A 15000-nucleotide genomic window follows, 5' to 3' on the forward strand; every position below is an offset into this window, starting at 1 on the left:
TATAACAGGTCACTGGAAACAGGAGACCTACCGGAAAGTTGGAAGACAGCTATTGTGGTCCCAATATACAAAAAGGGTGACAGGTAAGAGGCACTAAACTACAGACCAGTTTCCCTAACTTGTATACCATGCAAGGTGATGGAGAAGATCGCGAGGAAAAGGCTCGTAGAACATATGAAGGGAAAGAGTTTTGAAACACCCCACCAGCATGGGTTCAGGGATAGTAAATAGTGCAAGAAAGGGAAGGTTGGGCAGACTGCATTTTGTTTGACTGTCAAAAAGTCTTTGATACAGTACCCCATAAAAGGCTGTTACAAAAGGTGGAGAAACAGGCCGGAGTAAAAGGTAAGGTTCTCGAGTGGATAACGGAGTATCTAAGTAACAGAAAACATCGAATAACTGTGAGGGGGAGACATCAGAGTGGCGAGATGTCACCAGCGGAGTCCCACAGGGCTCAGTACTTGGACCCATCCTGTTTCTGATATATGTAAACGATCTCCCAGAGGATATAGACTCATTCCTCTCAATGTTTGCTGATGATGCAAAAATTATGAGAAGAATTAAGGCAGATGAAGATAGACAAGACGACCTAGACAAACTGGAGGAATGGTCTAGAAAGTGGATACTAAAGTTTAACTCAAGAAAGTGTAAAGTAATGAAATTAGGCGAAGGGAGCAGAAGGCTGAACACAAGGTACCCTCTGGGAGGTGAAATCCTGCAAGAGTAAAATAGAGAGAAATATCTGGGGGTTGATATATCACACCGAACCTGTCCCCAGAGGCCTACATCAAAAGGATATCATTAGCGGCATATACTAGACTGGCCAACATAAGAACTGCCTTTAGAAACTTGTGTAAGGAATCGTTCAGGACCTTGTATCCCACTTGCATCCCGTGACGCAAATTCAATCCCGTTGTATAACTCCAAGAACATTTTATCATAGCTGTATCATGCTACTGTGATTTCATTATGCTTTTGATTGTAGTAATGATATAACAGTGCCTATTATCATGTTAATGATAGGTTTAGCATTAAAATTAGGGGCAGCTGTGCCCAATATATTGAATTATAGTATCTTGGATATCTAAAAAAAAAAACTTTGCTGAATGTCTAGCCGTTGTCACCGGCTTTGTCAAGTCGTACTACTTACGACTTGTGGTCGAGAGATAAGCTACGGCTCATGGGCCCCACCTCTCAAAACTTAATGGCCTGGTGTATTGGTTCCAGAGCCTATTGGACGCTGCCATATCTGCCTCTAAAGCTGTGTATGGAGTTTGTGTTCACTCCTCAACAGTAGCGGGGGTTCGATTCTTCAGAACAAACGGCAATTTTCTTAGTAAACTTTCTTTAAAAGGATCCCTAAAAAGAGAACTTCTTCACCGAATTCTTTTATATATATATATATATATATATATATATATATATATATATATATATATATATATATATATATATATATATATATATATATATATATATATATATGTATATTACAGTAAAAATTGAATATACATGTTTGGTGTATGAAGCAATTAGGATACGTCAGAACATATCAAAATTTTGAAACTAGGTAATATGAAATTCATTTGTATTTTTGATAACGAACGAGAAAAAGAGAGAGAGAGGGAGGGAGAGACAGACACAGACAGACAGAGAGACAGAGAAGGAGAGAGAGAGAGAGAGAGAGAGAGAGAGAGAGAGAGAGAGAGAGAGAGAGAGAGAGAGAGTGGATGCAAGCAGAGTGGAGGCGGACATGCACAAAGTTAAAACACACACACACACACACACACACACACACACACACACACACACACACACACACACACACACACACACACACACACACACACACACACAAAACAAGGAACTGCAAAAAAACAGTATTTTTTTATTTTATTTTTGGATGGAAAAATACCTCACAAAGTGTTGAGGTTTGTGAGCACTTAGTACGAGGGAAAGCTACACGTCACCATGATCTCGCAACTCTAGTCAAGGTCAGAATGAGAGAGGACTTAATTACGACATATAAAATACTCTGGTATAGATAAGGTCGAGAAGGACTGGAGTTTATGATAAAACGGACCTGGATTTGTTTAGAATAGGTTATAACAAAGTATTGAATTATGCAGAGAATTGTCGTAATAACGTAGTGTGAAACACAGGCCTTACACAACTACGTCACTTTCACTTAACATGTTTGAGGTTGTATTGTATTGTATTTATCAGGGGAAAGCGCCAAGCCATTACGTCTATATAGCACATGGAAGGGGGTCAGGATAAGGATTTGGGATGGGACGGGGGAAAGAAATGGTGTCCAACCACTTGTGGACGGTCGGGGATTGAACGCCGACCTGCATGAAGCGTTCATATATATATATATATATATATATATATGAACACACACTTATATATGTGTGTGTGTGTGTGTGTAAGGTATGCTCTAAAGATGGCTTCTTAGATCAAGATCTTCAATGATTAACGATCCAAGGATTCGGGAAGAATACGGACATAAAGTAGCAGTTTATTTCACAAGATTGTTCAAAGACAAAACGAAAAACTTATTATTAAATTTAGTGAGATAGGCAGCAGCTGTAGGAAGGTGGTGCCGTGCGGGCCTCATTAGACTGGACCTGAAGAGGAGGAGCTCGACGCACAAGTCCTCGCGAGCGACCAGCAGCAGTAGAGGTAGAAGGTAGATGAGTGGTAGAACTACGGCTTTACGTGCCTAATTCGTTGGGGTTATTCGATAAGTTGAGCTACGCTTTACGTTAACCTTGATAAATCTAACTGCAGGCTTCCTGTCCCAGACACCGGGAAGTAGGTGGTAATGAATTTGCGATATCTTCGACATTTTGAAAACTAGTGGTGCAAAGCTTAACATGGGAAGGGATCCTCTCGGACGTAGTTTCGAACCTTCGTCACGGCCCTTGTGGATTTGTTCAAGGGAAGGGAAGCTCAAGAGACACAAGCCCTTGTTCTGTACCCACCTGTCTAAAGCCGACGGACAGGAGGAATCAAGCAGGGAAGTGACAGGAACTGAGAGTGAGTATTTGTACGATTGGGCTCGGTGTTTGCGTGTATTACGTGAGAACGTCAAGGTTTAAAGTCTCAGTTGGGCACCAGTCCGGTGGTACTTCTGACGTCCTTATTGTGAGCAAGGTTGGTAAGACAGTGATCTCGTTCTTTTGAGGCCCCCGAGTTCGAATCCTTGATAAACCAAATGAATGAAAAGGAATGGTTAAAGCGATCCTAACTATGTGAATAGGTTGTTCCCTTGTGCTGTACTTGAATAGTGTCAAATAGGAATTCAGCACTCATATTTGGCAATATGTAATAGTTTGCATAATTGGTGATTCAGAGCATATGGGTAGTTACAGCCCCGCTCCTGTGCCAGGTAAGTTCACTACGGGCTCACCATAGCCCGTGCTACTTGGAACTTTTTGTTCCCAGTAGCTGAATCTATAACAACAACAGCATATGGGTGTAGTGAGGTGTACACAAGTACATAGGTGGATGATTCAGAGCGTGTGGGTGTAGTGAGGTGTACACAGGTGGATGATTCAGAGCGTGTGGGTGTAGTGAGGTGTACACAGGTACACAGGTGGATGATTCAGAGCGTGTGGGTGTAGTGAGGTGTACACAGGTACACAGGTGGATGATTCAGAGCGTGTGGGTGTAGTGAGGTGTACACAGGTACACAGGTGGATGATTCAGAGCGTGTGGGTGTAGTGAGGTGTACACAGGTGGATGATTCAGAGCGTGTGGGTGTAGTGAGGTGTACACAGGTGGATGATTCAGAGCGTGTGGGTGTAGTGAGGTGTACACAGGTACACAGGTGGATGATTCAGAGCGTGTGGGTGTAGTGAGGTGTACACAGGTGGATGATTCAGAGCGTGTGGGTGTAGTGAGGTGTACACAGGTGGATGATTCAGAGCGTGTGGGTGTAGTGAGGTGTACACAGGTGGATGATTCAGAGCGTGTGGGTGTAGTGAGGTGTACACAGGTGGATGATTCAGAGCGTGTGGGTGTAGTGAGGTGTACACAGGTGGATGATTCAGAGCGTGTGGGTGTAGTGAGGTGTACACAGGTGGATGATTCAGAGCGTGTGGGTGTAGTGAGGTGTACACAGGTGGATGATTCAGAGCGTGTGGGTGTAGTGAGGTGTACACAGGTACACAGGTGGATGATTCAGAGCGTGTGGGTGTAGTGAGGTGTACACAGGTGGATGATTCAGAGCGTGTGGGTGTAGTGAGGTGTACACAGGTGGATGATTCAGAGCGTGTGGGTGTAGTGAGGTGTACACAGGTGGATGATTCAGAGCGTGTGGGTGTAGTGAGGTGTGCACAGGATCGCAGAGTCTGTGTTCTCTGGCGGGAGCTGAATGCTGCATCCTCCCCTGTAACCTTTGAGTCCTCTCTAACCTTTGTGGTTTCTCCCACACTCACCCTATCTCCCTCCTCCCTCACTCCTCCCTCACTCCCCCTCTCATTCACTCATCTCCCACACTCTCGACACACACACACACACACACACACACACACACACACACAGAGGCCTCGTAGCCTGGTGGATAGCGCGCAGGATTCGTAATTCTGTGGCGCGGGTTCGATTCCCGCACGAGGCAGAAACAAATGGGCAAAGTTTCTTTCACCCTAAGTGCCCCTGTTACCTAGCAGTAAATAGGTACCTGGGAGTTAGTCAGCTGTCACGGGCTGCTTCCTGGGGTGTGTGTGTGTGTGTGTGGTGTGGAAGAAAAAAAAAAAAAAAAAAAAGTAGTTAGTAAGTTAGTAGTTAGTTAGTAAACAGTTGATTGACAGTTGAGAGGCGGGCCGAAAGAGCAAAGCTCAACCCCCGCAAAAACACAACTAGTAAACACACAACTAGTAAACACACACACACACACACACACACACACACACACACACACACACACACACACACACACACACACACACACACACACACACACACACACACACACATCACGCCCGAATTAAAGCATGTGATTTAGATTTAGAGTCTACAGTCCAGGGGTCTATGAAGTAGAAATAGCTGAAATTGGCATATCATGGGTGTTTAGCATGTGTCGCATGCAGTGTTATTTGCATAATGATGATTAACTGAAGAATTATTCATATGTACCGCCCAGATAGGAGGAAGAGTGACGTCATTTGGCGCCCACTTTGACTGGACGCTAGAGTGACGGTCTCGCGTCATGCAGGTCGGCGTTCAATCCCCGACCATCCAAAAGTGGTTGGGCACCATTTCTTCCCTCCCCCCCCCCTCGTCCCATCCCTTTATTAATTAATTGCACTTACTGATGTTTTGATGAAATTTGTTTCCAATAAACTAACTCAAAGCAAATGTTTGAATTTTATGCATTGTTGACCTTGTAAAAAATAAATAAATTTTTTTCTTTAGCTTTGTTTTCGTATTGAAAATATGGCCCGCACTTCTTGGCCTAGTGTGCACGGCCCGATTTGCCTAACAAGCCGAATGATTTTTGCTATTTTGAAATATTATTTTAAATTGGTTTATTCCAATTGTAAACTTATTTAACCTTAACTGCAGCAGAGTGATGGCGGCGCTGCTGCTGCTGCTGGTGGTGGTGGTGCTGTCTGCTGATAATGTTGACAGTGGAGATGACTAACACTATCAGCACTACTACTGGTAGTAGAGCTGATAGTGGTAGTAGTAGTGCTGATAGTGGTAGCAGTAGTGCTAATAGTGTTTTCTTGACGTTGTGAAACCTCAGGAGGACAGGTTGGCTATAGTGAAGACGGCCGTGGTGGTGGTGGTGGTGGTGCCGAGGGTTCGAGCTGCTGCCACAGCTCCGGTCACTCCCACTTTAAAACTAGAAGCTGTACAGTACGTGGGTGGCTCCCTCTGATCACTGGCCGCCCTCCGCTGACACAATGAACAATGACTGATAGATTTACACCGCTGAATGACGCAAATTGTGTGACAGGTGTTTTCAGACTTAATTAGTTAGGGCTTTTTTTTGTTACTTTTTTGTACTCTAAACTTTCGTGCTAGTTGTTTGCCTGTGACAAAGTGCTTTTGTGTTTATAGTGGGAACAACAGTAGAGGTTGCTCGTAGATTTGTGGCCAGGGGGTGACGCTAAGGTGGGTGCAGGGACAGGGAGGGACGGCAGGGACAGGGAGTGAGGGAAGGTCAGAGGAAGGGGTATAAGGATAGGGAGGGAGGAAAGGTCAAAGAGAGAGAGAGAGAGAGAGAGAGAGGGAGAGAGAGAGAGAGAGAGAGAGAGAGAGAGAGAGAGAGAGAGAGAGAGAGAGAGAGAGAGAGAGAGAGAGAGAGAATAAGTGTAAGGACAGGAATTTTGGGATTCTCTCAAAAGTTCGAAACACTTTCAGAAATAGTAAAGATTAATTAAAACGTTTTACATATATATATATATATATATATATATATATATATATATATATATATATATATATATATATATATATATATATATATACAGATATATATCTTCAGTTTTCCTCTGAAAACTGTTCCATTGGTGCTCACAGAATGGGTAAGGGGTTCACTACCAATCCCTCTCCTGTCCCCCCCCCCCTTGTCCCGTCACCGTAACCCGGGACAGGACACACGCCACACTGTCACTCTGTCCATTAGACGGAGGCGCGAGTCATTCTGTCAATTACTGGAGGCTGGTCTCATCACACTCACTTTCCTGTGAGAGAATTGTGAGTGACTTTCCTGTAAGTGGAGCTTTCCTGTAAGTGGAACTTCCTTGTAAGTGGAACTTCCTTGTAAGTGGAGCTTCCTTGTAAGTGGAACTTCCTTGTAAGTGGAACTTCCTTGTAAGTGGAGCTTCCTTGTAAGTGGAACTTCCTTGTAAGTGGAGCTTCCTTGTAAGTGGAACTTCCTTGTAAGTGGAGCTTCCTTGTAAGTGGAACTTCCTTGTAAGTGGAGCTTCCTTGTAAGTGGAACTTCCTTGTAAGTGGAACTTCCTTGTAAGTGGAGCTTCCTTGTAAGTGGAACTTCCTTGTAAGTGGAGCTTCCTTGTAAGTGGAACTTCCTTGTAAGTGGAGCTTCCTTGTAAGTGGAACTTCCTTGTAAGTGGAGCTTCCTTGTAAGTGGAACTTCCTTGTAAGTGGAACTTCCTTGTAAGTGGAGCTTCCTTGTAAGTGGAGCTTCCTTGTAAGTGAAGCTTCCTTGTAGGTGGAGCTTTCCTGTAAGTGGAGCTTTCCTGTAAGTGCAGCTTTTATATGAATGGAGGTTCGCAACAAGTCTAGCTTTTATGGAAGTCATCTTTCCCCTCTGTTTCACAGCAGGTGTTTCACAGCAGGTGTTTCACAGCAGGTGTTTCATAGCAGGTGTTTCACAGCAGGTGTTTCACAGCAGGTGTTTCACAGCCAGTGTTTCTAGAGCCTCATCAAGTTTGACTTCCTCAGCGCGTCTTGGCCTTCACGGGTAGATTACAAGGGGTAGAAATAGACTAATCTACTGATACCCTTTAGAGCTGTACAGGTACTTTCTTTTCTCAATCAACTTGAACACAGGTACATTCACTGGATTAAAAAAAAAACACCTGTGAATTTTATTTAGTGTTTTTGTTACCACGTATTTGTTATATGTCCAGTTTCCTGTTTTGTTTACATATCTTGTCCGTGTTTTTTTTCATATTGTCTTTTGTTATTATTTATTCCTTCTCCTTCTTTCTTCTCCTCCTTCCCCCTCTTCTTCCTCCTCCTGTGCACACTCATGTTTATCCACCCCCCCCCTCCCTTCATGTCTGTCAATACTGACTGATAGGTCAATACTTACTAATTGGTCAATACTGACTGATAGGTCAATACTGACTGATAGGTCATTACTGACTGATAGGTCATTACTGACTGATTGGTCAATACTGACTGATAGGTCAATACTTACTAATTGGTCAATACTGACTGTTAGGTCATTACTGACTGATTGGTCAATACTGACTGATAGGTCAATACTTACTGATTGGTCAATACTGACTGATAGGTCAATAGAGGTCACCTCAAGCTCATCCCCATCCAGTGATGCTTCGTTTCCTTGACAACCAGTGTTGTTTCTCCTCTATTTATTCGTATTTCTTTCTTCTCTACTTATTTCTTTCTCTTAAACTTATTTCTTTGTTCTCTATTTCAACTTATTTCCGTTATATTCCTTCCCTATTGGTGCTTCCAATCCTCACTCTGTATTTAATTTCTTGTCGCGTCTCTGCTCCTTTTATTATTCCTCTTGCCTAACACCTCCTCCACTGTCCTTAACACCCCCTCCTCCTTGACCAGTCTTACCTTTAACCGACACCCTCTCGCTAAAACCCTTCATTAGCTCTCCCTCTTCCCTCTCCTCCAATTCCAACATCTTCTCCAGCCCCACCCCACTCCCCATAATCATCGCCTCCACAAACTTCTCTCTTTCACTGTGTGTCCACCACCCCAAAAACTGCGGCCCGTTGTATTCTATCTGCACTGCAGCAGGTAGTGGGTGGGGGGGGGGGAGAGGTGAGAAAGGGAGAGAGAGGTAGGCATGGGGGCGGCTTTTTTTTTTTTTCTCTCTGTCTCTGTCTCTGTCTCTCTCTCTCTCTCTCTCTCTCTCTCTCTCTCTCTCTCTCTCTCTCTCTCTCTCTCTCTCTCTCTCTCTCTCTCTCTCTCTCTCTCTCTCTCTCTCTCTCTCTCTCGCTCTCTCTCTCTCTTTCTCTCTCTCTCTCTCTCTCTCTCTCTCTTTCTCTCTCTCTCTCTCTCTCTCTCTCTCTCTCTCTCTCTCTCTCTCTCTCTCTCTCTCTCTCTCTCTCTCTCTCTCTCTCTCTCTCTCTCTCTCTCTCTCTCTCTCTCTCCCTCCCTCCCTCTCACACGAGCACACACACACACACACACACACACACACACACACACACACACACACACACACACACACACACACACACACACACACACACACACACACACACACACACACACACTCTTTAGGAAGTGATGTGGTGGAGGCTGACTCCATTCACAGTTTCCAGTGTAGATATGATAGAACCCAACCAATAGACTCAGGAACCTGTACATCAGTTGATTGAAAGTTGAGAGGCGGGACCAAGGAGCCAGAGCTCAACCCCCGCATGCACAACTAGGTGAGCACACACACACTAGTAGACGGGTGGAACAAGTTAAGTGAGAAGGTTATCTTGAGATTCTTGAGATGATTTCGGGGCTTAGCGTCCCCGCGGCCCGGTCCTCGGCCAGGCCGGTGGAGGCCAAAACCGCCAGTAGTGTCAAAGCGTTCTACGACAAAGCGTACTGGGGAAGACGGGACACCACGAGCGTAACTCTCATCCAGTAATTACACACACACAGGGGGTCAGGGGAAAGGCAGGGTCCAAGAGCTAATACCTCGATTCTGCAGATACAAATAGCTGAGTACACACAGATACAGAGACACTTACATAAATTACATGAACATATTAACACAAACGCCACGAGTACAGTAACGCGTCCCTTCACACCCATTATTTACTATAAACACAAATCCAGAACTCTGCGATAACCTTCGATAACGATAACGATAAAGGGGGAGGGGAGGGGGAAGCTATCAGGGGGAAAGCGCCAAGCCATTACGACTATATAGCACTGGGAAGGGGTCAGGATATGGATTTGGGATGGGACGGAGGGAAAGGAATGGTGCCCAACCACTTGTGGACGGTCACGCTAAAAGGGACAAAGTTACCGAGGAATAGGGCAGTCTATGTTCCAGCAAAGGTGCTAATTACACCTTTGGAAGCGACCATTTACCTGTATGAATACGATCTAACTGAACGCCGTGAAACGATGGAAAGACCTGATTCATCAACCACTCAACATCTTACGAAACCTGTATATCTTTGCTCGACGATTGCCGCTTAGTCTGTAATTTATTAAATTGCTTAAGAGGTTAGTATTATTATAATTATAGACAATCTTGCAGCACTTCGGAACTCATAAACTGTTTAACAAATGTAAGCTAAGCCGCAATGAGTAAGAAAAGATGTACCGGTTTCGTAAGGGGGTTGTGGTCTTGAAGGATAACTCATCTAATACGCTCAGTTCCTTAGAGAAAGATAACACTTTTGTTTAGACCCCCCACTCCCATCCACACCCCTATCCACACCCCTATCCACACCCCCATCCACACCCCTATCCACACCCCCATCCACACCCCTATCCACACCCCTAACCACACCCCCATCCACACCCCTATCCACACCCCTATCCACACCCCAGCCACACCCCTATCCACACCCTTATCCACACCCCCACGCTTCAGGATAGCATAAACCTACTCCCCTGTCCATACATCCACTCCCCCCCCCCCGTCCCCCCTCTTTCTAAAAAACAGAGAACTGTTGTGCGAATTATCCTTTGTTCTGTACCATTTTTATGACGAGAGCAGCACCTGGCTTTGTTGTGGTGGTGGTGGCGGGAGGCTGCTGCTCTGATTCACGCCACAACGTTACCTTTAATGTCCCCCCCCCCAACCCCACCCCCAGTGGCTTGTCTGCCCCCCCCCTCTCCTGGCATACACTGGTACACCCACGCTGGTACACCCACGCTGGTACACCCACGTTGGTACACCTACGCTGGTACACCCACGCTGGTACACCCACGCTGGTACACCCACGCTGGTTCAGGCAGGTGCAGGTAGGTAGGCTGGCTGGCTGGTTGGCTGGCTGGCGGGCTGGCGGGTTGGCTGGCTGACTGACTAGCTGGCTGGCTGTCTAGCTGGTTGACTAGCTGACTGCCTGACGGAGACACAGGCTAACTGGTAGTTGAAGCACCTAAATCAGTAAACCAGAAATAGGCCTATGTATTTATCTTTCGTAACTAACCAATATCTGCTATCTTCTTTAGCGCATCACCGTTCCGTTTATGTTAAGCTGTACTAGATTGCACATTTCTCTTGCTATCCTTTTGTTTTTTGTATTTACATCAGCATGAAGACATTCAAACAGTCTTTTGTCTCACTCACAGAGCTCTATATTGTTCTCTAGTTTGTGTTAAACTTCCCACACGTTAATGCGTTCACAAAAAATCTCCTCGGTGTTTACCAGACCATTGTCGAGTTGGCTCCATTACCCATTGTGTGCCCCCCCCACACCCATTACCCCCCCCCCTTTCCCCCCCACGACCCGGGTACCTTACCTACCTTGTGTCAAAGGTCACGGATAAAGGTCATGAGGTGTTTAACAACTGTGCTTTTGTGTCAATAATGCCCACACCATCAGAGCCTCACGCCGCCAACACCTCCACTACCCAAGCTTAAACTAGATCAAATGAAAAACTTTATTTCATAAATGATTGTAACTGGAAAGGTTTAGATAAAAATTACAGATCAGTAATTACATAATAAGGTCACAGTAACAACTGAGCACGTGCACATTGTCAGCATTACAATCACAACATTTATTCGTAACAACTTGTTCAAATCATCACTGTCTGGCGGTCAAAAAGCAATTGGTACTGTTGAACAAGCTAGAGATGTTGAAGAGAACATTTGGAGAACACTGAACTGGGTCAGGGAGTACCTGAACGACAGGAAACAAAGAGTCATAGTCAGAGAGGAGGTGATTCAAGCTGGAGGAATGTAAAAAGTGAGGGGGTCCCACAGGGCTCTGTCCTGGGACCAATGTTGGTCCTAATTTATGTGGTTCCAAGCAACAGCCTGTTGGACCAAGCTCTCACAAGTCAAGCCTGGCCCCGGGCCGGGTTAAACTACGAAGATAGGCATAAGGTACTAAATCTCACATCCCTAGAGGATACAATGAACAGAGAATATGATCGCAGGCTCCATATGATCGCCTATGATCCAATATGATCGCCTATGATCCAATATGATCGCCTATGATCCAATATGATCGCCTATGATCCAATATGATCGCCTATGATCCAATATGATCGCCTATGATCCAATATGATCGCCTATGATCCAATATGATCGCCTCCAAAGGATACCTGATCAACCAGGCTGTGACTCATACGTCAGGCTGCGAGCAGCCGCGTCTAACAGCCTGGTTGATCAGTCCAGCAACCAGGAGGCCTGGTCGACGACCGGGCCGCGGGGACACTAAGCCCCGGAAGCACCTCAAGGTAGCCTCAAGGTAGCAGCATACAAGATACTGAGGGGAATAGATAAGGCGGACAAGTATAGCCTCTTCAGACTGAGAAAAAGTAGGCCAAGAGGACACAGGTGGCAGCAGGAAAAAAAGGAGAGATAGGGGGGGACATGATAACAACATATAAGATTCTAAGGAGAATTGACAAAGTTGACAAAACTACATTGTTCAAAGCCAGGAACTGCGGAACGTGAGGTCATAGAAGGAAACTAGTCACACAAAAGGGTCACAAGGACGTGAAAATTGTTTCCTGTGTTAGAACTGCCAGTAGATGGAATAGCTGACATGAATAGGAACGTTCCAAAGGCAGGGCTAAGGAGCAGAGCTCGTCCCTGCTCGCACTTCTAGGTCAGTACACACGCAAGAAGCGTACGAACTCCGTCTTTCCCCCTCCTTCCCTCTTCCCCCTTCCTCCTTCCTCCGTATCTTCCCTCCCACCTCCCCATGTATCTCCCATCCCCCCCCCCCCTTCCACATCTTCCTCCGCCTTAAACGTACCTTCACGTTCTCCTGTGACAACTGTTTGGCGCTGACTCACCTCTTTCCCCCCCCCCCTCTCACCAACCCCCATGCTCCCTCCCACACACCTGTCTCCCTCGTGCACACCTGCTCTCACCCACATGTGCCTCACTACACAGGCTCTATTCTTCTCCTCCTCTGTACTTCCACAACTACTCTGCTACGCTCCAGACTAGTTGCTGTTATCCTTATTCCTATGTTTGTTATCATTGCTACTGGCCCCATTTCTTCCCCCTTCCCTTCTTTCCTTCTCCCTCCCTCCCTTTCCTCAACCTCCCTCTTAACTCTCCCTTTCTATCTTCCATTTCTCAATCCATTCTTTCTTTCCTTTATTAATCTCTAATTGATTATTTATTAACGCCTTTCAGTCCTTTATTACTCCTCTTAGTCCTGCATTCCTTTTCTCTCTCTCTCTCTCTCTCTCTCTCTCTCTCTCTCTCTCTCTCTCTCTCTCTCTCTCTCTCTCTCTCTCTCTCTCTCTCTCTCTCTCTCTCTCTCTCTCTCTCTTTCTCTTTCTCTCTCTCTCTATCTCTCTCTCTCTCTCTCTCTCTCTCTCTCTCTCTCTCTCTCTCTCTCTCTCTCTCTCTCTCTCTCTCTCTCTCTCTCTCTTCTCTCTCTCTCTCTCTCTCTCTCTCTCTCTCTCTCTCTCTCTCTCTCTCTCTCTCTCTCTCTCTCTCTCTCTCTCTCTCTCTCTCTCTCTCTCTCTCTCTCTCTCTCTCTCTCTTTCTCTCTCTCTCTCTCTCTCTCTCTCTCTCTCTCGTTGGTGTGTGCATAGCTGTTGGAGCCCATACAGTACATACGTGTTTTTTTGTTTTTGCACACACAAACACACACACACACACACACACACACACACACACACACACACACACACACACACACACACACACACACACACACACACATATTATTGGGACCGTGTCGAAGCTCTCAAAATGTACTCTCTGGAAAAGGAGACGAGAGAGGTATCAAATAATATACACGTGGAAGATACTTGAAGCAAATGTCATAGACACCATAAAGAACTGTTTTAATATTAGAGCTGTCAATAAGTTGAATAGGTTAGCCTTAAAAGTCTTTGAAAATAATTCGATTCAAATTTTAACATGTAAAATATGTTAAAAACGTGAGAAATGATTCGTCGCATTAACTTTAGAACGCTCTAAAGGCCGGGCCAAGAGCCTCGCTCGACCCTGCAAGCAATTCTAGGTGTCAAGTCTGGCCTGAGGCCAGGCTCGGGGAGCAGAAAAACTCTCGAAACCCTATCCAGGTATGTTCCAGGTGGGTACACCCACACACCCACAGCAACAGTGAACACCACCCACACCCGCTCGGCGCCCCTCACTAATTGATTTTTTTAATTTGGCTAATGTATAAAAGAGTACTTTTTTAATTGTAGATGTTTTTGTTTTGCCTTCAGTATATAATAACGCTGCTTTTGTGCTTCGTGAATGGTGTTTTGGCTGTTGTTTAAGATTCAGCTACTGGGAACAAAAAAAGTTCCAAGTAGCACGGGCTATGGTGAGCCCATAGTGGACTTACGTGGCACAGGAGCGGGGCTGTAACTTGCTGTTGTGGGTGATGCTGTGTCTTTATTACGGCTATTTTGGGAGAGGTGACGTGTTCACTTATACTTCGTCAAACACAGCCTCATCTTCAAAGATTAGTCAGGTCTAATCTCACGCTGCATGAAATGACAAAATCATCTTATTACAAATTACAAAATATCTGAAATTTCTAGTACTGTATCCATGTTTCGCTTCTAGTAAATAAATGACACACGTGTGATTAATGCATAACCTGTATACTGTGTACAGTTAAGAATCATTAACAGCATTTCTTGTATTATCCTGTAATTTGAATATTATTGTAGGTGTTAACAAAAGACCTGCCTCTAATGTACGGTAATATATTGTGAATACATAGCTGTTGCAGTGCAAGAAGTTGGCTTGCAGCTGTCAATATAATTGTAAGGTGGGCAGACTGGTTGTAATAGTTACTGTACAAATACCCGCTAAGGTTTGGTTAGGTTCTTCTGTGGCCTATTTTGTCCTATTTTACCCTACTGCTTCTCCACCTCCTCCCTACTCACCCCCTACCTCCCTCCCTACCTACCAGCACATATTTCCAACGGGTTCGTTTAATCTCATATTTATTCTTAACTTTTCACAGAGGCTTAATATTTGTTCAGAGAAATAATAAAATGAAAATGATACATATGCGAATTGTGAAGACTGAAGTTTGCATTGTACCTGACTGTATTCAGACTTTGTTTTCCATTGTTTTATGACTTTTATTATATTTTTCAGTCTTTTATTATAGTGTTTATATATATATTTTATCT

At 44.9% G+C, this 15000-nt stretch overlaps 1 protein-coding gene across 1 annotated transcript in view; it reads left to right on the top strand.

Annotated features, from left to right (window-relative positions):
* Positions 1-15000, top strand: part of LOC138365516 (rap guanine nucleotide exchange factor 6-like) — a 261295-nt gene that overhangs the window by 185004 nt on the left and 61291 nt on the right. The gene's annotated exons all lie outside the window — the stretch shown is intronic.

Source organism: Procambarus clarkii, chromosome 17, assembly GCF_040958095.1.
Source record: "Procambarus clarkii isolate CNS0578487 chromosome 17, FALCON_Pclarkii_2.0, whole genome shotgun sequence".
Taxonomy (NCBI): Eukaryota; Metazoa; Arthropoda; class Malacostraca; order Decapoda; family Cambaridae; genus Procambarus; species Procambarus clarkii.